This window comes from Triturus cristatus, chromosome 12 (genome assembly GCF_964204655.1).
Source record: "Triturus cristatus chromosome 12, aTriCri1.1, whole genome shotgun sequence".
NCBI lineage: Eukaryota > Metazoa > Chordata > Amphibia > Caudata > Salamandridae > Triturus > Triturus cristatus.
In genome coordinates this window covers 726,223,359-726,249,868 of record NC_140595.1, presented here as the reverse complement: position 1 = coordinate 726,249,868, position 26,510 = coordinate 726,223,359, and the positions used below count along the sequence as shown (strand labels likewise).

At 40.6% G+C, this 26,510-nt stretch overlaps 8 non-coding genes across 8 annotated transcripts; all 8 read left to right on the top strand.

The window, feature by feature from the left end:
- The first annotated feature begins 842 nt into the window (after positions 1-842).
- TRNAS-AGA (transfer RNA serine (anticodon AGA)) lies at positions 843-924 on the top strand. Its single transcript has one exon. It is a non-coding gene; the product is annotated as a tRNA-Ser (tRNA).
- A 3,940-nt stretch (positions 925-4,864) lies between these two features.
- On the top strand, positions 4,865-4,946 carry TRNAS-AGA (transfer RNA serine (anticodon AGA)). Its single transcript has one exon. It is a non-coding gene; the product is annotated as a tRNA-Ser (tRNA).
- Positions 4,947-8,886: 3,940 nt separating this feature from the next.
- Positions 8,887-8,968, top strand: TRNAS-AGA (transfer RNA serine (anticodon AGA)). Its single transcript has one exon. It is a non-coding gene; the product is annotated as a tRNA-Ser (tRNA).
- Positions 8,969-12,908: 3,940 nt separating this feature from the next.
- On the top strand, positions 12,909-12,990 carry TRNAS-AGA (transfer RNA serine (anticodon AGA)). The gene has a single exon. It is a non-coding gene; the product is annotated as a tRNA-Ser (tRNA).
- A 3,763-nt stretch (positions 12,991-16,753) lies between these two features.
- Positions 16,754-16,835, top strand: TRNAS-AGA (transfer RNA serine (anticodon AGA)). The gene has a single exon. It is a non-coding gene; the product is annotated as a tRNA-Ser (tRNA).
- A 3,932-nt stretch (positions 16,836-20,767) lies between these two features.
- Positions 20,768-20,849, top strand: TRNAS-CGA (transfer RNA serine (anticodon CGA)). Its single transcript has one exon. It is a non-coding gene; the product is annotated as a tRNA-Ser (tRNA).
- A 1,280-nt stretch (positions 20,850-22,129) lies between these two features.
- Positions 22,130-22,201, top strand: TRNAH-GUG (transfer RNA histidin (anticodon GUG)). Its single transcript has one exon. It is a non-coding gene; the product is annotated as a tRNA-His (tRNA).
- Positions 22,202-24,788: 2,587 nt separating this feature from the next.
- Positions 24,789-24,870, top strand: TRNAS-AGA (transfer RNA serine (anticodon AGA)). The gene has a single exon. It is a non-coding gene; the product is annotated as a tRNA-Ser (tRNA).
- Positions 24,871-26,510: the final 1,640 nt, after the last annotated feature.

Genomic DNA, 26,510 nt, shown 5'->3' with positions numbered 1-26,510 from the left:
TATTTTGATACCTATTGTTGGTTCTAAAATAAAACAACAATATCTTTTGTATGCAAACCAATGGCCTAGAGTTCAGTTCTTGAGTGTGTGAGACCATTTGCTGACTGAGTGTGTACAACAAATGTTTTACACTGTACTCTGATACTGCCTTACTGCTCGGCAAGCTACCACTTTAGAGAGTAAGGTTATATCTAACTTTAGCCTCTGCCAAACCTCTGGGGACTGGGGACTCTGTGCACACTGTACCTATTTGGGAACAGTATATACAGAGCCACTTTCTCACAGTAGTGATAAAGTGATTAGAGTCCTAAGGCCAACATAAAGATACAGCAAAACGTGAGGTGAAAAGCAAAAAGGTTGCTGGTAGGCCACCTTAAGGATGCCAGGTCTAACAAAAACTGAACTAAGGATAACATGAGTAAAACATCAGGTTTCTCTACTGCATTTGGTGAGACAAGTGGGCCTTCTTTTATCTTCCATTCAAGCAATCTTTGACAGACCCCTTTATTATAGAGCTTTTCAAGGATTAAAGATAAGGCACTTACAAAGGAGTCCCAAATACTCAGAGATGGTTGACTTCTGTAATATGGGTCGTAGACTAAAAGCAGCGCAAAAACAGAGTGCAACAGGGTCCAAAAAACTTGAGTGCCACAAGAGAGTTTGAATGCAAGCGTATCCTTTTACAGATCCAGAGATATACTCATGCAATTTTTGTTTTTAGGACAGAACGTGCATGATGAAAAAAACATTGTTTTTAAAAAGCGCATTGCAGACTATCAGTACTTTGATGTGGGAAAACTTCAAAACTTTCAAACAAAATATTTGTAGGCAGCTTACAGCAAGTTGTTGTGGCCGAGTGGTTAAGGCGATGGACTAGAAATCCATTGGGGTATCCCCGAGCAGGTTCGAATCCTGCCAACAACGAGTATCTTTTTATTATCGGCTACAATTTCAGAAGTTAACCTTTAGTATTTCTTCCATTTCAGTTTTATAAATAGGTGGCTTATTTTTGTGTCACTATTGCCTCTCCACATATTTGTTATCGCTACCTCTTTCATGTCTTTGCTACACCTCATTCCTACTTTAGCACTGGTGTAAACGCTTCAAATTATTATACCGTTGCTCTCTCATTCATACCTGCGCATGCACTTGAAAGTTACTTTACCAATAAAAGACGCAAAGAGAGAAATAGAACAAAAGTGCTGGCTGGATTGGCAAACACACTTCATAAAACTGCATTTTCTTTTTTATTCTCCCCCGTGTTACATGCTTAACCTCCCCATGTGTAATTTCTCTTAACCTGCTGTCCCAGGAAGAGAATTTCATCTACAGGCTCTTTCTGTGTTTTTTTCCCTAGTCTGTCTTTCCCATTTCTTAGCTGTGTAACTGTTCCTTTACGCCCCTATTTAAACGCCATCAATCTCATTTGAGCTCCTTGCTCCCGCTTCTGTTTTCTCCACCTCTCATACTGCCAGTTCTCTCTTTCTCTGTGGTTGGTGGCTACTTTCCTGAGCTTCCGAAGCCACGTGGTTCCTGCCTCTTGTTGTCAGACTTGAATTGGAAAAGGAACTATATTAATAAGCCTTTACCACTCACACACGGCGGAAGTTTATACTTTAATTCAGTGAGCTAAGAAAAGCGTGTTGTGGGTCCCCTACGAGCCATGGTGCTTGCTTCATCATGATTTGGCACCAGTCATTAGCCGCAGCTCTGCTAATGAGCCACTGAGGTCAGTTTCAATATTTACTCAAAAACATAACCATGCAGCCCACCCCTCAACTGTGTATTTATCTTGCTTTTCTGCTGTTCGTGTGATTAGCTGGGAGGAGCTCACGGCGACATCCTCCCTATAAAAGTGTAGATGGATCACTCTCTAACTCTTTCTTGCTTCACATACAAATGGCTTGAAAGGTGCAGGGAAGATGCAGGTCTAATAGACAGAATAGAAGGTCTGTGCTAGGTGGGTTTCTCTGCATTGGTGTCCCATCACAGGTCCGCAAGTGTAATGTGTGATCTTTGACTCCTGGCATTTCACAAGCAGGCGGCCAGGAAACGGTTTCAGCCTATCAACCACTGAGGAGACGCAGCCTCTGAATGAGGAATGAGGAAGCAATGAATACATCCAGCCTATCACAGGAACAGCCCTGAGTGTTCCGAATTATAAATTCTCCATGTCACTGTATGTCGTTGAGCCCAAGTAGCTCGCCGTGATCGTATAGTGGTTAGTACTCTGCGTTGTGGCCGCAGCAACCTCGGTTCGAATCTGAGTCACGGCATTGTGGTTGGCAATGACACGGCAGTTGTGTGTTAATTTTACAGAATTAGCAAATATACCAGTGGTTTTTGTAAAATGTCTATTAAAAACAGATCCTTTCAAATATTTAAACCATCTAACAACAAATGATTTAAACTCGCATGATTATAAGCTGTAGCTATAATGTATTTACTTACATAAATTATCGTTCTTGAACCTATTGGGGGTGGAGGGGGAGCGGAGATCACCCCCCAGGTGCAGTTGAGTGACCTGTGTTGTGGCTCTCTAGAGGGAAGGCACACATTTTGCTGTCACCCAGCCCAATCCAGACGTGTATTGGGGCCAGGTTTCAGGCAAATAGAGCAGTAAGTGCAGAGAAATGTTCACTCTCTAAAAGTGGCATTTCTAAAATAGTTAAGTTAAATCCAACCTCACCAGTAAGTAGGATTTTCAATAAATAAATAAAGCTACTCCTCTCCGATATGGAATTACCAAATTAAAAGTATAGGGGAATACACAGAGCTAACCTATGAGAAGGGTAGACCTCACAGTAGTGAAAAATGAAATAGACTGTTTGGTACTTACAGGACACGCGAACCACCAAAGTACATAGCTTATTTTTTACTTACATAGCATCATGCACCTAGGACTACCTAGGGCCTACCTTAGGTGTAAATTATATGTAATAAAAGGGGAGTTTAAGGCTTGGCAAGTAGGCTGGGACTCCCCTGGGAGACCCCTGAGTCTATGCCCAGAACCATAACTCTGCCAGTCGAGTACTTACCTAAAAGCCGATAACTCACTTTTCTTCCATAGGCTAACATTGAGTGGTTTCACTTGGAAATTCTTCTAAGTGGTGTGGAGTTTTGGAACTTTAAAATATTCATCTAAAATCAGCCGAACAACGAATTCTGATTTACTCACCTGTTATCAGGAGGGACCTCAGTGATGCATCTTGGAGCTCGGTACTGACCCTGAAAAGTAATTTTAACCGTACTTACCAGTAACACGAATTTCCTTCCATGGGATATCATTGCCTGCTTTTTGCTGAAAATTTTCTAAGTGTCGATTTTTGAAACTTACAAATATTCTTTAAAAATCGTACCAACTGTGAAAACGTAATTGTTTACCTGTTTTAGATAGATGTCCCAGTACTGAGCCTAGGAGCCCAGCACTGGATTACAAAAGTAACGAGAACGTACTTTACCCGTAACTTGAATTTTCTTCCATAGGAAACCATTGACTGTTTTTCTGTGAAATTTCTTCTAAGTGTCGATTTTGCAAACATGTAAATATTCCTTAAAAATCGCCTGTATAACTTAAACGCAGTTTCTCAACTGCTTACAGGTGGTACAGTAGTGCTGGATCTAGGATCCAACACTGACCTAGAAAAAGTAACCATAATCCCACTTACCTGCTAAGTGAATTTCCTTCCATAGGATAACGTTTGTATTTTGATCAGCAAAAGTTTCTAAGTGTCAACTTTTAAAATAGCAAAATATTGCTTAAAAATCACAACAGTAACTAAAACGAATTTACTCACTTGTTTCCAAGAACTGTCCCAGGACTGAATCTAGGATCCAGTCCTGGATTTAGAAAAGTAATCCTGAAAGTAATTAATTGCATATAACTTAAAATTCCCATTGAGCTCAATGTATTATTGTGATTCAAATTGTGTTGCCTATTGCAATAAACTGTAACTATGACCTGCAAAAGTCAATTGCCTATTGCAAAGTATTTAACTAAAGCATCTCATTCTGAGAAAGTATATTTTGATACCTATTGTTGGTTCTAAAATAAAACAACAATATCTTTTGTATGCAAACCAATGGCCTAGAGTTCAGTTCTTGAGTGTGTGAGACCATTTGCTGACTGAGTGTGTACAACAAATGTTTTACACTGTACTCTGATACTGCCTTACTGCTCGGCAAGCTACCACTTTAGAGAGTAAGGTTATATCTAACTTTAGCCTCTGCCAAACCTCTGGGGACTGGGGACTCTGTGCACACTGTACCTATTTGGGAACAGTATATACAGTGCCACTTTCTCACAGTAGTGATAAAGTGATTAGAGTCCTAAGGCCAACATAAAGATACAGCAAAACGTGAGGTGAAAAGCAAAAAGGTTGCTGGTAGGCCACCTTAAGGATGCCAGGTCTAACAAAAACTGAACTAAGGATAACATGAGTAAAACATCAGGTTTCTCTACTGCATTTGGTGAGACAAGTGGGCCTTCTTTTATCTTCCATTCAAGCAATCTTTGACAGACCCCTTTATTATAGAGCTTTTCAAGGATTAAAGATAAGGCACTTACAAAGGAGTCCCAAATACTCAGAGATGGTTGACTTCTGTAATATGGGTCGTAGACTAAAAGCAGCGCAAAAACAGAGTGCAACAGGGTCCAAAAAACTTGAGTGCCACAAGAGAGTTTGAATGCAAGCGTATCCTTTTACAGATCCAGAGATATACTCATGCAATTTTTGTTTTTAGGACAGAACATGCATGATGAAAAAAACATTGTTTTTAAAAAGCGCATTGCAGAATATCAGTACTTTGATGTGGGAAAACTTCAAAACTTTCAAACAAAATATTTGAAGGCAGCTTACAGCAAGTTGTTGTGGCCGAGTGGTTAAGGCGATGGACTAGAAATGCATTGGGGTATCCCCGCGCAGGTTCGAATCCTGCCAACAACGAGAATGTTTTTATTATCGGCTACAATTTCAGAAGTTAACCTTTAGTATTTCTTCCATTTCAGTTTTATAAATAGGTGGCTTATTTTTGTGTCACTATTGCCTCTCCACATATTTGTTATCGCTACCTCTTTCATGTCTTTGCTACACCTCATTCCTAATTTAGCACTGGTGTAAACGCTTCAAATTATTATACGGTTGCTCTCTCATTCATACCTGCGCATGCACTTGAAAGTTACTTTACCAATAAAAGACGCAAAGAGAGAAATAGAACAAAATGCTGGCTGGATTGGCAAACACACTTCATAAAACTGCATTTTCTTTTTTATTCTCCCCCGTGTTACATGCTTAACCTCCCCATGTGTAATTTCTCTTAACCTGCTGTCCCAGGAAGAGAATTTCATCTACAGGCTCTTTCTATGTTTTTTTCCCTAGTCTGTCTTTCCCATTTCTTAGCTGTGTAACTGTTCCTTTACGCGCTCTATTTAAACGCCATCAATCTCATTTGAGCTCCTTGCTCCTGCTTCTGTTTTCTCCACCTCTCATACTGCCAGTTCTCTCTTTCTCTGTGGTTGGTGGCTACTTTCCTGAGCTTCCGAAGCCACGTGGTTCCTGCCTCTTGTTGTCAGACTTGAATTGGAAAAGGAACCATATTAACAAGCCTTTACCACTCACACACGGCGGAAGTTTATACTTTAATTCAGTGAGCTAAGAAAAGCGTGTTGTGGGTCCCCTACGAGCCATGGTGCTTGCTTCATCATGATTTGGCACCAGTCATTAGCCGCAGCTCTGCTAATGAGCCACTGAGGTCAGTTTCAATATTTACTCAAAAACATAACCATGCAGCCCACCTCTCAACTGTGTATTTATCTTGCTTTTCTGCTGTTCGTGTGATTAGCTGGGAGGAGCTCACGGCGACATCCTCCCTATAAAAGTGTAGATGGATCACTCTCTAACTCTTTCTTGCTTCACATACAAATGGCTTGAAAGGTGCAGGGAAGATGCAGGTCTAATAGACAGAATAGAAGGTCTGTGCCAGGTGGGTTTCTCTGCATTGGTGTCCCATCACAGGTCCGCAAGTGTAATGTGTGATCTTTGACTCCTGGCATTTCACAAGCAGGCGGCCAGGAAACGGTTTCAGCCTGTCAACCACTGAGGAGACGCAGCCTCTGAATGAGGAATGAGGAAGCAATGAATACATCCAGCCTATCACAGGAACAGCCCTGAGTGTTCCGAATTATAAATTCTCCATGTCACTGTATGTCGGTGAGCCCATGTAGCTCGCCGTGATCGTATAGTGGTTAGTACTCTGCGTTGTGGCCGCAGCAACCTCGGTTCGAATCCGAGTCACAGCATTGTGGTTGGCAATGTCACTGCAGTTGGGTGTTAATTTTACAGAATTAGCAAATGTACCAGTGGTTTTTGTAAAATGTCTATTAAAAACAGATCCTTTCAAATATTTAAACAATCTAACAACAAATGATTTAAACTCGCATGATTATAAGCTGTAGCTATAATGTATTTACTTACATAAATTATCGTTCTTGAACCTATTGGGGGTGGAGGGGGAGCGGAGATCACCCCCCAGGTGCAGTTGAGTGACCTGTGTTGTGGCTCTCTAGAGGGAAGGCACACATTTTGCTGTCACCCAGCCCAATCCAGACGTGTATTGGGGCCAGGTTTCAGGCAAATAGAGCAGTAAGTGCAGAGAAATGTTCACTCTCTAAAAGTGGCATTTCTAAAATAGTAAAGTTAAATCCAACCTCACCAGTAAGTAGGATTTTCAATAAATAAATAAAGCTACTCCTCTCCGATATGGAATTACCAAATTAAAAGTATAGGGGAATACACAGAGCTAACCTATGAGAGGGGTAGACCTCACAGTAGTGAAAAATGAAATAGACTGTTTGGTACTTACAGGACACGCGAACCACCAAAGTACATAGCTTATTTTTTACTTACATAGCATCATGCACCTAGGACTACCTAGGGCCTACCTTAGGTGTAAATTATATGTAATAAAAGGGGAGTTTAAGGCTTGGCAAGTAGGCTGGGACTCCCCTGGGAGACCCCTGAGTCTATGCCCAGAACCATAACTCTGCCAGTCGAGTACTTACCTAAAAGCCGATAACTCACTTTTCTTCCATAGGCTAACATTGAGTGGTTTCACTTGGAAATTCTTCTAAGTGGTGTGGAGTTTTGGAACTTTAAAATATTCATCTAAAATCAGCCGAACAACGAATTCTGATTTACTCACCTGTTATCAGGAGAGACCTCAGTGCTGCATCTTGGAGCTCAGTACTGACCCTGAAAAGTAATTTTAACCGTACTTACCAGTAACTCGAATTTCCTTCCATGGGATATCATTGCCTGCTTTTTGCTGAAAATTTTCTAAGTGTCGATTTTTGAAACTTACAAATATTCTTCAAAAATCGTACCAACTGTGAAAACGTAATTGTTTACCTGTTTTAGATAGATGTCCCAGTACTGAGCCTAGGAGCCCAGCACTGGATTACAAAAGTAACGAGAACGTACTTTACCCGTAACTTGAATTTTCTTCCATAGGAAACCATTGACTGTTTTTCTGTGAAATTTCTTCTAAGTGTCGATTTTGCAAACATGTAAATATTCCTTAAAAATCACCTGTATAACTTAAACGCAGTTTCTCTACTGCTTACAGGTGGTACAGTAGTGCTGGATCTAGGATCCAACACTGACCTAGAAAAAGTAACCATAACCCCACTTACCTGCTAAGTGAATTTCCTTCCATAGGATAACATTGGTAATTTGATCAGCAAAAGTTTCTAAGTGTCAACTTTTAAAATAGCAAAATATTGCTTAAAAATCACAACAGTAACTAAAACGAATTTACTCACTTGTTTCCAAGAACTGTCCCAGGACTGAATCTAGGATCCAGTCCTGGATTTAGAAAAGTAATCCTGAAAGTAATTAATTGCATATAACTTAAAATTCCCATTGAGCTCAATGTATTATTGTGATTCAAATTGTGTTGCCTATTGCAATAAACTGTAACTATGACCTGCAAAAGTCAATTGCCTATTGCAAAGTATTTAACTAAAGCATCTCATTCTGAGAAAGTATATTTTGATACCTATTGTTGGTTCTAAAATAAAACAACAATATCTTTTGTATGCAAACCAATGGCCTAGAGTTCAGTTCTTGAGTGTGTGAGACCATTTGCTGACTGAGTGTGTACAACAAATGTTTTACACTGTACTCTGATACTGCCTTACTGCTCGGCAAGCTACCACTTTAGAGAGTAAGGTTATATCTAACTTTAGCCTCTGCCAAACCTCTGGGGACTGGGGACTCTGTGCACACTGTACCTATTTGGGAACAGTATATACAGAGCCACTTTCTCACAGTAGTGATAAAGTGATTAGAGTCCTAAGGCCAACATAAAGATACAGCAAAACGTGAGGTGAAAAGCAAAAAGGTTGCTGGTAGGCCACCTTAAGGATGCCAGGTCTAACAAAAACTGAACTAAGGATAACATGAGTAAAACATCAGGTTTCTCTACTGCATTTGGTGAGACAAGTGGGCCTTCTTTTATCTTCCATTCAAGCAATCTTTGACAGACCCCTTTATTATAGAGCTTTTCAAGGATTAAAGATAAGGCACTTACAAAGGAGTCCCAAATACTCAGAGATGGTTGACTTCTGTAATATGGGTCGTAGACTAAAAGCAGCGCAAAAACAGAGTGCAACAGGGTCCAAAAAACTTGAGTGCCACAAGAGAGTTTGAATGCAAGCGTATCCTTTTACAGATCCAGAGATATACTCATGCAATTTTTGTTTTTAGGACAGAACGTGCATGATGAAAAAAACATTGTTTTTAAAAAGCGCATTGCAGAATATCAGTACTTTGATGTGGGAAAACTTCAAAACTTTCAAACAAAATATTTGTAGGCAGCTTACAGCAAGTTGTTGTGGCCGAGTGGTTAAGGCGATGGACTAGAAATCCATTGGGGTATCCCCGAGCAGGTTCGAATCCTGCCAACAACGAGTATCTTTTTATTATCGGCTACAATTTCAGAAGTTAACCTTTAGTATTTCTTCCATTTCAGTTTTATAAATAGGTGGCTTATTTTTGTGTCACTATTGCCTCTCCACATATTTGTTATCGCTACCTCTTTCATGTCTTTGCTACACCTCATTCCTACTTTAGCACTGGTGTAAACGCTTCAAATTATTATACCGTTGCTCTCTCATTCATACCTGCGCATGCACTTGAAAGTTACTTTACCAATAAAAGACGCAAAGAGAGAAATAGAACAAAAGTGCTGGCTGGATTGGCAAACACACTTCATAAAACTGCATTTTCTTTTTTATTCTCCCCCGTGTTACATGCTTAACCTCCCCATGTGTAATTTCTCTTAACCTGCTGTCCCAGGAAGAGAATTTCATCTACAGGCTCTTTCTGTGTTTTTTTCCCTAGTCTGTCTTTCCCATTTCTTAGCTGTGTAACTGTTCCTTTACGCCCCTATTTAAACGCCATCAATCTCATTTGAGCTCCTTGCTCCCGCTTCTGTTTTCTCCACCTCTCATACTGCCAGTTCTCTCTTTCTCTGTGGTTGGTGGCTACTTTCCTGAGCTTCCGAAGCCACGTGGTTCCTGCCTCTTGTTGTCAGACTTGAATTGGAAAAGGAACTATATTAATAAGCCTTTACCACTCACACACGGCGGAAGTTTATACTTTAATTCAGTGAGCTAAGAAAAGCGTGTTGTGGGTCCCCTACGAGCCATGGTGCTTGCTTCATCATGATTTGGCACCAGTCATTAGCCGCAGCTCTGCTAATGAGCCACTGAGGTCAGTTTCAATATTTACTCAAAAACATAACCATGCAGCCCACCCCTCAACTGTGTATTTATCTTGCTTTTCTGCTGTTCGTGTGATTAGCTGGGAGGAGCTCACGGCGACATCCTCCCTATAAAAGTGTAGATGGATCACTCTCTAACTCTTTCTTGCTTCACATACAAATGGCTTGAAAGGTGCAGGGAAGATGCAGGTCTAATAGACAGAATAGAAGGTCTGTGCTAGGTGGGTTTCTCTGCATTGGTGTCCCATCACAGGTCCGCAAGTGTAATGTGTGATCTTTGACTCCTGGCATTTCACAAGCAGGCGGCCAGGAAACGGTTTCAGCCTATCAACCACTGAGGAGACGCAGCCTCTGAATGAGGAATGAGGAAGCAATGAATACATCCAGCCTATCACAGGAACAGCCCTGAGTGTTCCGAATTATAAATTCTCCATGTCACTGTATGTCGTTGAGCCCAAGTAGCTCGCCGTGATCGTATAGTGGTTAGTACTCTGCGTTGTGGCCGCAGCAACCTCGGTTCGAATCTGAGTCACGGCATTGTGGTTGGCAATGACACGGCAGTTGTGTGTTAATTTTACAGAATTAGCAAATATACCAGTGGTTTTTGTAAAATGTCTATTAAAAACAGATCCTTTCAAATATTTAAACCATCTAACAACAAATGATTTAAACTCGCATGATTATAAGCTGTAGCTATAATGTATTTACTTACATAAATTATCGTTCTTGAACCTATTGGGGGTGGAGGGGGAGCGGAGATCACCCCCCAGGTGCAGTTGAGTGACCTGTGTTGTGGCTCTCTAGAGGGAAGGCACACATTTTGCTGTCACCCAGCCCAATCCAGACGTGTATTGGGGCCAGGTTTCAGGCAAATAGAGCAGTAAGTGCAGAGAAATGTTCACTCTCTAAAAGTGGCATTTCTAAAATAGTTAAGTTAAATCCAACCTCACCAGTAAGTAGGATTTTCAATAAATAAATAAAGCTACTCCTCTCCGATATGGAATTACCAAATTAAAAGTATAGGGGAATACACAGAGCTAACCTATGAGAAGGGTAGACCTCACAGTAGTGAAAAATGAAATAGACTGTTTGGTACTTACAGGACACGCGAACCACCAAAGTACATATCTTATTTTTTACTTACATAGCATCATGCACCTAGGACTACCTAGGGCCTACCTTAGGTGTAAATTATATGTAATAAAAGGGGAGTTTAAGGCTTGGCAAGTAGGCTGGGACTCCCCTGGGAGACCCCTGAGTCTATGCCCAGAACCATATCTCTGCCAGTCGAGTACTTACCTAAAAGCCGATAACTCACTTTTCTTCCATAGGCTAACATTGAGTGGTTTCACTTGGAAATTCTTCTAAGTGGTGTGGAGTTTTGGAACTTTAAAATATTCATCTAAAATCAGCCAAACAACGAATTCTGATTTACTCACCTGTTATCAGGAGAGACCTCAGTGCTGCATCTTGGAGCTCAGTACTGACCCTGAAAAGTAATTTTAACCGTACTTACCAGTAACTCGAATTTCCTTCCATGGGATATCATTGCCTGCTTTTTGCTGAAAATTTTCTAAGTGTCGATTTTTGAAACTTACAAATATTCTTTAAAAATCGTACCAACTGTGAAAACGTAATTGTTTACCTGTTTTAGATAGATGTCCCAGTACTGAGCCTAGGAGCCCAGCACTGGATTACAAAAGTAACGAGAACGTACTTTACCCGTAACTTGAATTTTCTTCCATAGGAAACCATTGACTGTTTTTCTGTGAAATTTCTTCTAAGTGTCGATTTTGCAAACATGTAAATATTCCTTAAAAATCGCCTGTATAACTTAAACGCAGTTTCTCAACTGCTTACAGGTGGTACAGTAGTGCTGGATCTAGGATCCAACACTGACCTAGAAAAAGTAACCATAATCCCACTTACCTGCTAAGTGAATTTCCTTCCATAGGATAACGTTTGTATTTTGATCAGCAAAAGTTTCTAAGTGTCAACTTTTAAAATAGCAAAATATTGCTTAAAAATCACAACAGTAACTAAAACGAATTTACTCACTTGTTTCCAAGAACTGTCCCAGGACTGAATCTAGGATCCAGTCCTGGATTTAGAAAAGTAATCCTGAAAGTAATTAATTGCATATAACTTAAAATTCCCATTGAGCTCAATGTATTATTGTGATTCAAATTGTGTTGCCTATTGCAATAAACTGTAACTATGACCTGCAAAAGTCAATTGCCTATTGCAAAGTATTTAACTAAAGCATCTCATTCTGAGAAAGTATATTTTGATACCTATTGTTGGTTCTAAAATAAAACAACAATATCTTTTGTATGCAAACCAATGGCCTAGAGTTCAGTTCTTGAGTGTGTGAGACCATTTGCTGACTGAGTGTGTACAACAAATGTTTTACACTGTACTCTGATACTGCCTTACTGCTCGGCAAGCTACCACTTTAGAGAGTAAGGTTATATCTAACTTTAGCCTCTGCCAAACCTCTGGGGACTGGGGACTCTGTGCACACTGTACCTATTTGGGAACAGTATATACAGTGCCACTTTCTCACAGTAGTGATAAAGTGATTAGAGTCCTAAGGCCAACATAAAGATACAGCAAAACGTGAGGTGAAAAGCAAAAAGGTTGCTGGTAGGCCACCTTAAGGATGCCAGGTCTAACAAAAACTGAACTAAGGATAACATGAGTAAAACATCAGGTTTCTCTACTGCATTTGGTGAGACAAGTGGGCCTTCTTTTATCTTCCATTCAAGCAATCTTTGACAGACCCCTTTATTATAGAGCTTTTCAAGGATTAAAGATAAGGCACTTACAAAGGAGTCCCAAATACTCAGAGATGGTTGACTTCTGTAATATGGGTCGTAGACTAAAAGCAGCGCAAAAACAGAGTGCAACAGGGTCCAAAAAACTTGAGTGCCACAAGAGAGTTTGAATGCAAGCGTATCCTTTTACAGATCCAGAGATATACTCATGCAATTTTTGTTTTTAGGACAGAACATGCATGATGAAAAAAACATTGTTTTTAAAAAGCGCATTGCAGAATATCAGTACTTTGATGTGGGAAAACTTCAAAACTTTCAAACAAAATATTTGAAGGCAGCTTACAGCAAGTTGTTGTGGCCGAGTGGTTAAGGCGATGGACTAGAAATGCATTGGGGTATCCCCGCGCAGGTTCGAATCCTGCCAACAACGAGAATGTTTTTATTATCGGCTACAATTTCAGAAGTTAACCTTTAGTATTTCTTCCATTTCAGTTTTATAAATAGGTGGCTTATTTTTGTGTCACTATTGCCTCTCCACATATTTGTTATCGCTACCTCTTTCATGTCTTTGCTACACCTCATTCCTAATTTAGCACTGGTGTAAACGCTTCAAATTATTATACGGTTGCTCTCTCATTCATACCTGCGCATGCACTTGGAAGAGAATTTCATCTACAGGCTCTTTCTATGTTTTTTTCCCTAGTCTGTCTTTCCCATTTCTTAGCTGTGTAACTGTTCCTTTACGCGCTCTATTTAAACGCCATCAATCTCATTTGAGCTCCTTGCTCCTGCTTCTGTTTTCTCCACCTCTCATACTGCCAGTTCTCTCTTTCTCTGTGGTTGGTGGCTACTTTCCTGAGCTTCCGAAGCCACGTGGTTCCTGCCTCTTGTTGTCAGACTTGAATTGGAAAAGGAACCATATTAACAAGCCTTTACCACTCACACACGGCGGAAGTTTATACTTTAATTCAGTGAGCTAAGAAAAGCGTGTTGTGGGTCCCCTACGAGCCATGGTGCTTGCTTCATCATGATTTGGCACCAGTCATTAGCCGCAGCTCTGCTAATGAGCCACTGAGGTCAGTTTCAATATTTACTCAAAAACATAACCATGCAGCCCACCTCTCAACTGTGTATTTATCTTGCTTTTCTGCTGTTCGTGTGATTAGCTGGGAGGAGCTCACGGCGACATCCTCCCTATAAAAGTGTAGATGGATCACTCTCTAACTCTTTCTTGCTTCACATACAAATGGCTTGAAAGGTGCAGGGAAGATGCAGGTCTAATAGACAGAATAGAAGGTCTGTGCCAGGTGGGTTTCTCTGCATTGGTGTCCCATCACAGGTCCGCAAGTGTAATGTGTGATCTTTGACTCCTGGCATTTCACAAGCAGGCGGCCAGGAAACGGTTTCAGCCTGTCAACCACTGAGGAGACGCAGCCTCTGAATGAGGAATGAGGAAGCAATGAATACATCCAGCCTATCACAGGAACAGCCCTGAGTGTTCCGAATTATAAATTCTCCATGTCACTGTATGTCGGTGAGCCCATGTAGCTCGCCGTGATCGTATAGTGGTTAGTACTCTGCGTTGTGGCCGCAGCAACCTCGGTTCGAATCCGAGTCACAGCATTGTGGTTGGCAATGTCACTGCAGTTGGGTGTTAATTTTACAGAATTAGCAAATGTACCAGTGGTTTTTGTAAAATGTCTATTAAAAACAGATCCTTTCAAATATTTAAACAATCTAACAACAAATGATTTAAACTCGCATGATTATAAGCTGTAGCTATAATGTATTTACTTACATAAATTATCGTTCTTGAACCTATTGGGGGTGGAGGGGGAGCGGAGATCACCCCCCAGGTGCAGTTGAGTGACCTGTGTTGTGGCTCTCTAGAGGGAAGGCACACATTTTGCTGTCACCCAGCCCAATCCAGACGTGTATTGGGGCCAGGTTTCAGGCAAATAGAGCAGTAAGTGCAGAGAAATGTTCACTCTCTAAAAGTGGCATTTCTAAAATAGTAAAGTTAAATCCAACCTCACCAGTAAGTAGGATTTTCAATAAATAAATAAAGCTACTCCTCTCCGATATGGAATTACCAAATTAAAAGTATAGGGGAATACACAGAGCTAACCTATGAGAGGGGTAGACCTCACAGTAGTGAAAAATGAAATAGACTGTTTGGTACTTACAGGACACGCGAACCACCAAAGTACATAGCTTATTTTTTACTTACATAGCATCATGCACCTAGGACTACCTAGGGCCTACCTTAGGTGTAAATTATATGTAATAAAAGGGGAGTTTAAGGCTTGGCAAGTAGGCTGGGACTCCCCTGGGAGACCCCTGAGTCTATGCCCAGAACCATAACTCTGCCAGTCGAGTACTTACCTAAAAGCCGATAACTCACTTTTCTTCCATAGGCTAACATTGAGTGGTTTCACTTGGAAATTCTTCTAAGTGGTGTGGAGTTTTGGAACTTTAAAATATTCATCTAAAATCAGCCGAACAACGAATTCTGATTTACTCACCTGTTATCAGGAGAGACCTCAGTGCTGCATCTTGGAGCTCAGTACTGACCCTGAAAAGTAATTTTAACCGTACTTACCAGTAACTCGAATTTCCTTCCATGGGATATCATTGCCTGCTTTTTGCTGAAAATTTTCTAAGTGTCGATTTTTGAAACTTACAAATATTCTTCAAAAATCGTACCAACTGTGAAAACGTAATTGTTTACCTGTTTTAGATAGATGTCCCAGTACTGAGCCTAGGAGCCCAGCACTGGATTACAAAAGTAACGAGAACGTACTTTACCCGTAACTTGAATTTTCTTCCATAGGAAACCATTGACTGTTTTTCTGTGAAATTTCTTCTAAGTGTCGATTTTGCAAACATGTAAATATTCCTTAAAAATCACCTGTATAACTTAAACGCAGTTTCTCTACTGCTTACAGGTGGTACAGTAGTGCTGGACCTAGAAAAAGTAACCATAACCCCACTTACCTGCTAAGTGAATTTCCTTCCATAGGATAACATTGGTAATTTGATCAGCAAAAGTTTCTAAGTGTCAACTTTTAAAATAGCAAAATATTGCTTAAAAATCACAACAGTAACTAAAACGAATTTACTCACTTGTTTCCAAGAACTGTCCCAGGACTGAATCTAGGATCCAGTCCTGGATTTAGAAAAGTAATCCTGAAAGTAATTAATTGCATATAACTTAAAATTCCCATTGAGCTCAATGTATTATTGTGATTCAAATTGTGTTGCCTATTGCAATAAACTGTAACTATGACCTGCAAAAGTCAATTGCCTATTGCAAAGTATTTAACTAAAGCATCTCATTCTGAGAAAGTATATTTTGATACCTATTGTTGGTTCTAAAATAAAACAACAATATCTTTTGTATGCAAACCAATGGCCTAGAGTTCAGTTCTTGAGTGTGTGAGACCATTTGCTGACTGAGTGTGTACAACAAATGTTTTACACTGTACTCTGATACTGCCTTACTGCTCGGCAAGCTACCACTTTAGAGAGTAAGGTTATATCTAACTTTAGCCTCTGCCAAACCTCTGGGGACTGGGGACTCTGTGCACACTGTACCTATTTGGGAACAGTATATACAGAGCCACTTTCTCACAGTAGTGATAAAGTGATTAGAGTCCTAAGGCCAACATAAAGATACAGCAAAACGTGAGGTGAAAAGCAAAAAGGTTGCTGGTAGGCCACCTTAAGGATGCCAGGTCTAACAAAAACTGAACTAAGGATAACATGAGTAAAACATCAGGTTTCTCTACTGCATTTGGTGAGACAAGTGGGCCTTCTTTTATCTTCCATTCAAGCAATCTTTGACAGACCCCTTTATTATAGAGCTTTTCAAGGATTAAAGATAAGGCACTTGCAAAGGAGTCCCAAATACTCAGAGATGGTTGACTTCTGTAATATGGGTCGTAGACTAAAAGCAGCGCAAAAACAGAGTGCAACAGGGTCCAAAAAACTTGAGTGCCACAAGAGAGTTTGAATGCAAGCGTATCCTTTTACAGATCCAGAGATATACTCATGCAATTTTTGTTTTTAGGACAGAGCGTGCATGATGAAAAAAACATTGTTTTTAAAAAGCGCATTGCAGAATATCAGTACTTTGATGTGGGAAAACTTCAAAACTTTCAAACAAAATATTTGAAGGCAGCTTACAGCAAGTTGTTGTGGCCGAGTGGTTAAGGCGATGGACTAGAAATCCATTGGGGTATCCCCGAGCAGGTTCGAATCCTGCCAACAACGAGTATCTTTTTATTATCGGCTACAATTTCAGAAGTTAACCTTTAGTATTTCTTCCATTTCAGTTTTATAAATAGGTGGCTTATTTTTGTGTCACTATTGCCTCTCCACATATTTGTTATCGCTACCTCTTTCATGTCTTTGCTACACCTCATTCCTACTTTAGCACTGGTGTAAACGCTTCAAATTATTATACCGTTGCTCTCTCATTCATACCTGCGCATGCACTTGAAAGTTACTTTACCAATAAAAGACGCAAAGAGAGAAATAGAACAAAAGTGCTGGCTGGATTGGCAAACACACTTCATAAAACTGCATTTTCTTTTTTATTCTCCCCCGTGTTACATGCTTAACCTCCCCATGTGTAATTTTTCTTAACCTGCTGTCCCAGGAAGAGAATTTCATCTACAGGCTCTTTCTGTGTTTTTTTCCCTAGTCTGTCTTTCCCATTTCTTAGCTGTGTAACTGTTCCTTTACGCCCCTATTTAAACGCCATCAATCTCATTTGAGCTCCTTGCTCCCGCTTCTGTTTTCTCCACCTCTCATACTGCCAGTTCTCTCTTTCTCTGTGGTTGGTGGCTACTTTCCTGAGCTTCCGAAGCCACGTGGTTCCTGCCTCTTGTTGTCAGACTTGAATTGGAAAAGGAACTATATTAATAAGCCTTTACCACTCACACACGGCGGAAGTTTATACTTTAATTCAGTGAGCTAAGAAAAGCGTGTTGTGGGTCCCCTACGAGCCATGGTGCTTGCTTCATCATGATTTGGCACCAGTCATTAGCCGCAGCTCTGCTAATGAGCCACTGAGGTCAGTTTCAATATTTACTCAAAAACATAACCATGCAGCCCACCCCTCAACTGTGTATTTATCTTGCTTTTCTGCTGTTCGTGTGATTAGCTGGGAGGAGCTCACGGCGACATCCTCCCTATAAAAGTGTAGATGGATCACTCTCTAACTCTTTCTTGCTTCACATACAAATGGCTTGAAAGGTGCAGGGAAGATGCAGGTCTAATAGACAGAATAGAAGGTCTGTGCCAGGTGGGTTTCTCTGCATTGGTGTCCCATCACAGGTCCGCAAGTGTAATGTGTGATCTTTGACTCCTGGCATTTCACAAGCAGGCGGCCAGGAAACGGTTTCAGCCTATCAACCACTGAGGAGACGCAGCCTCTGAATGAGGAATGAGGAAGCAATGAATACATCCAGCCTATCACAGGAACAGCCCTGAGTGTTCCGAATTATAAATTCTCCATGTCACTGTATGTCGTTGAGCCCAAGTAGCTCGCCGTGATCGTATAGTGGTTAGTACTCTGCGTTGTGGCCGCAGCAACCTCGGTTCGAATCCGAGTCACAGCATTGTGGTTGGCAATGTCACGGCAGTTGGGAGTTAATTTTACAGAATTAGCAAATGTACCAGTGGTTTTTGTAAAATGTCTATTAAAAACAGATCCTTTCAAATATTTAAACCATCTAACAACAAATGATTTAAACTCGCATGATTATAAGCTGTAGCTATAATGTATTTACTTACATAAATTATCGTTCTTGAACCTATTGGGGGTGGAGGGGGAGCGGAGATCACCCCCCAGGTGCAGTTGAGTGACCTGTGTTGTGGCTCTCTAGAGGGAAGGCACACATTTTGCTGTCACCCAGCCCAATCCAGACGTGTATTGGGGCCAGGTTTCAGGCAAATAGAGCAGTAAGTGCAGAGAAATGTTCACTCTCGAAAAGTGGCATTTCTAAAATAGTAAAGTTAAATCCAACCTCACCAGTAAGTAGGATTTTCAATAAATAAATAAAGCTACTCCTCTCCGATATGGAATTACCAAATTAAAAGTATAGGGGAATACACAGAGCTAACCTATGAGAGATGTAGACCTCACAGTAGTGAAAAATGAAATAGACTGTTTGGTACTTACAGGACACGCGAACCACCAAAGTACATAGCTTATTTTTTACTTACATAGCATCATGCACCTAGGACTAGCTAGGGCCTACCTTAGGTGTAAATTATATGTAATAAAAGGGGAGTTTAAGGCTTGGCAAGTAGGCTGGGACTCCCCTGGGAGACCCCTGAGTCTATGCCCAGAACCATAACTCTGCCAGTCGAGTACTTACCTAAAAGCCGATAACTCACTTTTCTTCCATAGGCTAACATTGAGTGGTTTCACTTGGAAATTCTTCTAAGTGGTGTGGAGTTTTGGAACTTTAAAATATTCATCTAAAATCAGCCGAACAACGAATTCTGATTTACTCACCTGTTATCAGGAGAGACCTCAGTGCTGCATCTTGGAGCTCGGTACTGACCCTGAAAAGTAATTTTAACCGTACTTACCAGTAACTCAAATTTCCTTCCATGGGATATCATTGCCTGCTTTTTGTTGAAAATTTTCTAAGTGTCGATTTTTGAAACTTACAAATATTCTTTAAAAATCGTACCAACTGTGAAAACGTAATTGTTTACCTGTTTTAGATAGATGTCCCAGTACTGAGCCTAGGAGCCCAGCACTGGATTACAAAAGTAACGAGAACGTACTTTACCCGTAACTTGAATTTTCTTCCATAGGAAACCATTGACTGTTTTTCTGTGAAATTTCTTCTAAGTGTCGATTTTGCAAACATGTAAATATTCCTTAAAAATCGCCTGTATAACTTAAACGCAGTTTCTCAACTGCTTACAGGTGGTACAGTAGTGCTGGATCTAGGATCCAACACTGACCTAGAAAAAGTAACCATAATCCCACTTACCTGCTAAGTGAATTTCCTTCCATAGGATAACGTTGGTATTTTGATCAGCAAAAGTTTCTAAGTTTCAACTTTTAAAATAGCAAAATATTGCTTAAAAATCACAACAGTAACTAAAACGAATTTACTCACTTGTTTCCAAGAACTGTCCCAGGACTGAATCTAGGATCCAGTCCTGGATTTAGAAAAGTAATCCTGAAAGTAATTAATTGCATATAACTTAAAATTCCCATTGAGCTCAATGTATTATTGTGATTCAAATTGTGTTGCCTATTGCAATAAACTGTAACTATGACCTGCAAAAGTCAATTGCCTATTGCAAAGTATTTAACTAAAGCATCTCATTCTGAGAAAGTATATTTTGATACCTATTGTTGGTTCTAAAATAAAACAACAATATCTTTTGTATGCAAACCAATGGCCTAGAGTTCAGTTCTTGAGTGTGTGAGACCATTTGCTGACTGAGTGTGTACAACAAATGTTTTACACTGTACTCTCATACTGCCTTACTGCTCGGCAAGCTACCACTTTAGAGAGTAAGGTTATATCTAACTTTAGCCTCTGCCAAACCTCTGGGGACTGGGGACTCTGTGCACACTGTACCTATTTGGGAACAGTATATACAGAGCCACTTTCTCACAGTAGTGATAAAGTGATTAGAGTCCTAAGGCCAACATAAAGATACAGCAAAACGTGAGGTGAAAAGCAAAAAGGTTGCTGGTAGGCCACCTTAAGGATGCCAGGTCTAACAAAAACTGAACTAAGGATAACATGAGTAAAACATCAGGTTTCTCTACTGCATTTGGTGAGACAAGTGGGCCTTCTTTTATCTTCCATTCAAGCAATCTTTGACAGACCCCTTTATTATAGAGCTTTTCAAGGATTAAAGATAAGGCACTTACAAAGGAGTCCCAAATACTCAGAGATGGTTGACTTCTGTAATATGGGTCGTAGACTAAAAGCAGCGCAAAAACAGAGTGCAACAGGGTCCAAAAAACTTGAGTGCCACAAGAGAGTTTGAATGCAAGCGTATCCTTTTACAGATCCAGAGATATACTCATGCAATTTTTGTTTTTAGGACAGAACGTGCATGATGAAAAAAACATTGTTTTTAAAAAGCGCATTGCAGAATATCAGTACTTTGATGTGGAAAAACTTTCAAACAAAATATTTGTAAGCAGCTTACAGCAAGTTGTTGTGGCCGAGTGGTTAAGGCGATGGACTCGAAATCCATTGGGGTATCCCTGCGCAGGTTCGAATCCTGCCAACAACGAGAATCTTTTTATTATCGGCTACAATTTCAGAAGTTAACCTTTAGTATTTCTTCCATTTCAGTTTTATAAATAGGTGGCTTATTTTTGTGTCACTATTGCCTCTCCACATATTTGTTATCGCTACCTCTTTCATGTCTTTGCTACACCTCATTCCTACTTTAGCACTGGTGTTAACGCTTCAAATTATTATACCGTTGCTCTCTCATTCATACCTGCGCATGCACTTGAAAGTTACTTTACCAATAAAAGACGCAAAGAGAGAAATAGAACAAAAGTGCTGGCTGGATTGGCAAACACACTTCATAAAACTGCATTTTCTTTTTTATTCTCCCCCGTGTTACATGCTTAACCTCCCCAAGTGTAATTTCTCTTAACCTGCTGTCCCAGGAAGAGAATTTCATCTACAGGCTCTTTCTGTGTTTTTTCCCTAGTCTGTCTTTCCCATTTCTTAGCTGTGTAACTGTTCCTTTACGCGCCCTATTTAAACGCCATCAATCTCATTTGAGCTCCTTGCTCCCGCTTCTGTTTTCTCCACCTCTCATACTGCCAGTTCTCTCTTTCTCTGTGGTTGGTGGCTACTTTCCTGAGCTTCCGAAGCCACGTGGTTCCTGCCTCTTGTTGTCAGACTTGAATTGGAAAAGGAACTATATTAACAAGCCTTTACCACTCACACACGGCGGAAGTTTATACTTTAATTCAGTGAGCTAAGAAAAGCGTGTTGTGGGTCCCCTACGAGCCATGGTGCTTGCTTCATCATGATTTGGCACCAGTCATTAGCCGCAGCTCTGCTAATGAGCCACTGAGGTCAGTTTCAATATTTACTCAAAAACATAACCATGCAGCCCACCCCTCAACTGTGTATTTATCTTGCTTTTCTGCTGTTCGTGTGATTAGCTGGGAGGAGCTCACGGCGACATCCTCCCTATAAAAGTGTAGATGGATCACTCTCTAACTCTTTCTTGCTTCACATACAAATGGCTTGAAAGGTGCAGGGAAGATGCAGGTCTAATAGACAGAATAGAAGGTCTGTGCCAGGTGGGTTTCTCTGCATTGGTGTCCCATCACAGGTCCGCAAGTGTAATGTGTGATCTTTGACTCCTGGCATTTCACAAGCAGGCGGCCAGGAAACGGTTTCAGCCTATCAACCACTGAGGAGACGCAGCCTCTGAATGAGGAATGAGGAAGCAATGAATACATCCAGCCTAACACAGGAACAGCCCTGAGTGTTCCGAATTATAAATTCTCCATGTCACTGTATGTCGTTGAGCCCAAGTAGGTCGCCGTGATTGTATAGTGGTTAGTACTCTGCGTTGTGGCCGCAGCAACCTCGGTTCGAATCCGAGTCACGGCATTGTGGTTGGCAATGTCACGGCAGTTGGGTGTTAATTTTACAGAATTAGCAAATGTACCAGTGGTTTTTGTAAAATGTCTATTAAAAACAGATCCTTTCAAATATTTAAACCATCTAACAACAAATGATTTAAACTCGCATGATTATAAGCTGTAGCTATAATGTATTTACTTACATAAATTATCGTTCTTGAACCTATTGGGGGTGGAGGGGGAGCGGAGATCACCCCCCAGGTGCAGTTGAGTGGCCTGTGTTGTGGCTCTCTAGAGGGAAGGCACACATTTTGCTGTCACCCAGCCCAATCCAGACGTGTATTGGGGCCAGGTTTCAGGCAAATAGAGCAGTAAGTGCAGAGAAATGTTCACTCTCTAAAAGTGGCATTTCTAAAATAGTAAAGTTAAATCCAACCTCACCAGTAAGTAGGATTTTCAATAAATAAATAAAGCTACTCCTCTCCGATATGGAATTACCAAATAAAAAGTATAGGGGAATACACAGAGCTAACCTATGAGAGGGGTAGACCTCACAGTAGTGAAAAATGAAATAGACTGTTTGGTACTTACAGGACACGCGAACCACCAAAGTACATATCTTATTTTTTACTTACATAGCATCATGCACTTAGGACTACCTAGGGCCTACCTTAGGTGTAAATTATATGTAATAAAAGGGGAGTTTAAGGCTTGGCAAGTAGGCTGGGACTCCCCTGGGAGACCCCTGAGTCTATGCCCAGAACCATAACTCTGCCAGTCGAGTACTTACCTAAAAGCCGATAACTCGCTTTTCCTCCATAGGCTAACATTGAGTGGTTTCACTTGGAAATTCTTCTAGTGGTGTGGAGTTTTGGAACTTTAAAATATTCATCTAAAATCAGCCGAACAACGAATTCTGATTTACTCACCTGTTATCAGGAGAGACCTCAGTGCTGCATCTTGGAGCTCGGTACTGACCCTGAAAAGTAATTTTAACCGTACTTACCAGTAACTTGAATTTCCTTCCATGGGATATCATTGCCTGCTTTTTGCTGAAAATTTTCTAAGTGTCGATTTTTGAAACTTACAAATATTCTTTAAAAATCGTACCAACTGTGAAAACGTAATTGTTTACCTGTTTTAGATAGATGTCCCAGTACTGAGCCTAGGAGCCCAGCACTGGATTACAAAAGTAACGAGAACGTACTTTACCCGTAACTTGAATTTTCTTCCATAGGAAACCATTGACTGTTTTTCTGTGAAATTTCTTCTAAGTGTCGATTTTGCAAACATGTAAATATTCCTTAAAAATCGCCTGTATAACTTAAACGCAGTTTCTCAACTGCTTACAGGTGGTACAGTAGTGCTGGATCTAGGATCCAACACTGACCTAGAAAAAGTAACCATAATCCCACTTACCTGCTAAGTGAATTTCCTTCCATAGGATAACGTTGGTAATTTGATCAGCAAAAGTTTCTAAGTGTCAACTTTTAAAATAGCAAAATATTGTTTAAAAATCACAACAGTAACTAAAACGAATTTACTCACGTGTTTCCAAGAACTGTCCCAGGACTGAATCTAGGATCCAGTCCTGGATTTAGAAAAGTAATCCTGAAAGTAATTAATTGCATATAACTTAAAATTCCCATTGAGCTCAATGTATTATTGTGATTCAAATTGTGTTGCCTATTGCAATAAACTGTAACTATGACCTGCAAAAGTCAATTGCCTATTGCAAAGTATTTAACTAAAGCATCTCATTCTGAGAAAGTATATTTTGATACCTATTGTTGGTTCTAAAATAAAACAACAATATCTTTTGTATGCAAACCAATGGCCTAGAGTTCAGTTCTTGAGTGTGTGAGACCATTTGCTGACTGAGTGTGTACAACAAATGTTTTACACTGTACTCTGATACTGCCTTACTGCTCGGCAAGCTACCACTTTAGAGAGTAAGGTTATATCTAACTTTAGCCTCTGCCAAACCTCTGGGGACTGGGGACTCTGTGCACACTGTACCTATTTGGGAACAGTATATACAGAGCCACTTTCTCACAGTAGTGATAAAGTGATTAGAGTCCTAAGGCCAACATAAAGATACAGCAAAACGTGAGGTGAAAAGCAAAAAGGTTGCTGGTAGGCCACCTTAAGGATGCCAGGTCTAACAAAAACTGAACTAAGGATAACATGAGTAAAACATCAGGTTTCTCTACTGCATTTGGTGAGACAAGTGGGCCTTCTTTTATCTTCCATTCAAGCAATCTTTGACAGACCCCTTTATTATAGAGCTTTTCAAGGATTAAAGATAAGGCACTTACAAAGGAGTCCCAAATACTCAGAGATGGTTGACTTCTGTAATATGGGTCGTAGACTAAAAGCAGCGCAAAAACAGAGTGCAACAGGGTCCAAAAAACTTGAGTGCCACAAGAGAGTTTGAATGCAAGCGTATCCTTTTACAGATCCAGAGATATACTCATGCAATTTTTGTTTTTAGGACAGAACGTGCATGATGAAAAAAACATTGTTTTTAAAAAGCGCATTGCAGAATATCAGTACTTTGATGTGGGAAAACTTCAAAACTTTCAAACAAAATATTTGTAGGCAGCTTACAGCAAGTTGTTGTGGCCGAGTGGTTAAGGCGATGGACTAGAAATCCATTGGGGTATCCCCGAGCAGGTTCGAATCCTGCCAACAACGAGTATCTTTTTATTATCGGCTACAATTTCAGAAGTTAACCTTTAGTATTTCTTCCATTTCAGTTTTATAAATAGGTGGCTTATTTTTGTGTCACTATTGCCTCTCCACATATTTGTTATCGCTACCTCTTTCATGTCTTTGCTACACCTCATTCCTACTTTAGCACTGGTGTAAACGCTTCAAATTATTATACCGTTGCTCTCTCATTCATACCTGCGCATGCACTTGAAAGTTACTTTACCAATAAAAGACGCAAAGAGAGAAATAGAACAAAAGTGCTGGCTGGATTGGCAAACACACTTCATAAAACTGCATTTTCTTTTTTATTCTCCCCCGTGTTACATGCTTAACCTCCCCATGTGTAATTTCTCTTAACCTGCTGTCCCAGGAAGAGAATTTCATCTACAGGCTCTTTCTGTGTTTTTTTCCCTAGTCTGTCTTTCCCATTTCTTAGCTGTGTAACTGTTCCTTTACGCCCCTATTTAAACGCCATCAATCTCATTTGAGCTCCTTGCTCCCGCTTCTGTTTTCTCCACCTCTCATACTGCCAGTTCTCTCTTTCTCTGTGGTTGGTGGCTACTTTCCTGAGCTTCCGAAGCCACGTGGTTCCTGCCTCTTGTTGTCAGACTTGAATTGGAAAAGGAACTATATTAATAAGCCTTTACCACTCACACACGGCGGAAGTTTATACTTTAATTCAGTGAGCTAAGAAAAGCGTGTTGTGGGTCCCCTACGAGCCATGGTGCTTGCTTCATCATGATTTGGCACCAGTCATTAGCCGCAGCTCTGCTAATGAGCCACTGAGGTCAGTTTCAATATTTACTCAAAAACATAACCATGCAGCCCACCCCTCAACTGTGTATTTATCTTGCTTTTCTGCTGTTCGTGTGATTAGCTGGGAGGAGCTCACGGCGACATCCTCCCTATAAAAGTGTAGATGGATCACTCTCTAACTCTTTCTTGCTTCACATACAAATGGCTTGAAAGGTGCAGGGAAGATGCAGGTCTAATAGACAGAATAGAAGGTCTGTGCTAGGTGGGTTTCTCTGCATTGGTGTCCCATCACAGGTCCGCAAGTGTAATGTGTGATCTTTGACTCCTGGCATTTCACAAGCAGGCGGCCAGGAAACGGTTTCAGCCTATCAACCACTGAGGAGACGCAGCCTCTGAATGAGGAATGAGGAAGCAATGAATACATCCAGCCTATCACAGGAACAGCCCTGAGTGTTCCGAATTATAAATTCTCCATGTCACTGTATGTCGTTGAGCCCAAGTAGCTCGCCGTGATCGTATAGTGGTTAGTACTCTGCGTTGTGGCCGCAGCAACCTCGGTTCGAATCTGAGTCACGGCATTGTGGTTGGCAATGACACGGCAGTTGTGTGTTAATTTTACAGAATTAGCAAATATACCAGTGGTTTTTGTAAAATGTCTATTAAAAACAGATCCTTTCAAATATTTAAACCATCTAACAACAAATGATTTAAACTCGCATGATTATAAGCTGTAGCTATAATGTATTTACTTACATAAATTATCGTTCTTGAACCTATTGGGGGTGGAGGGGGAGCGGAGATCACCCCCCAGGTGCAGTTGAGTGACCTGTGTTGTGGCTCTCTAGAGGGAAGGCACACATTTTGCT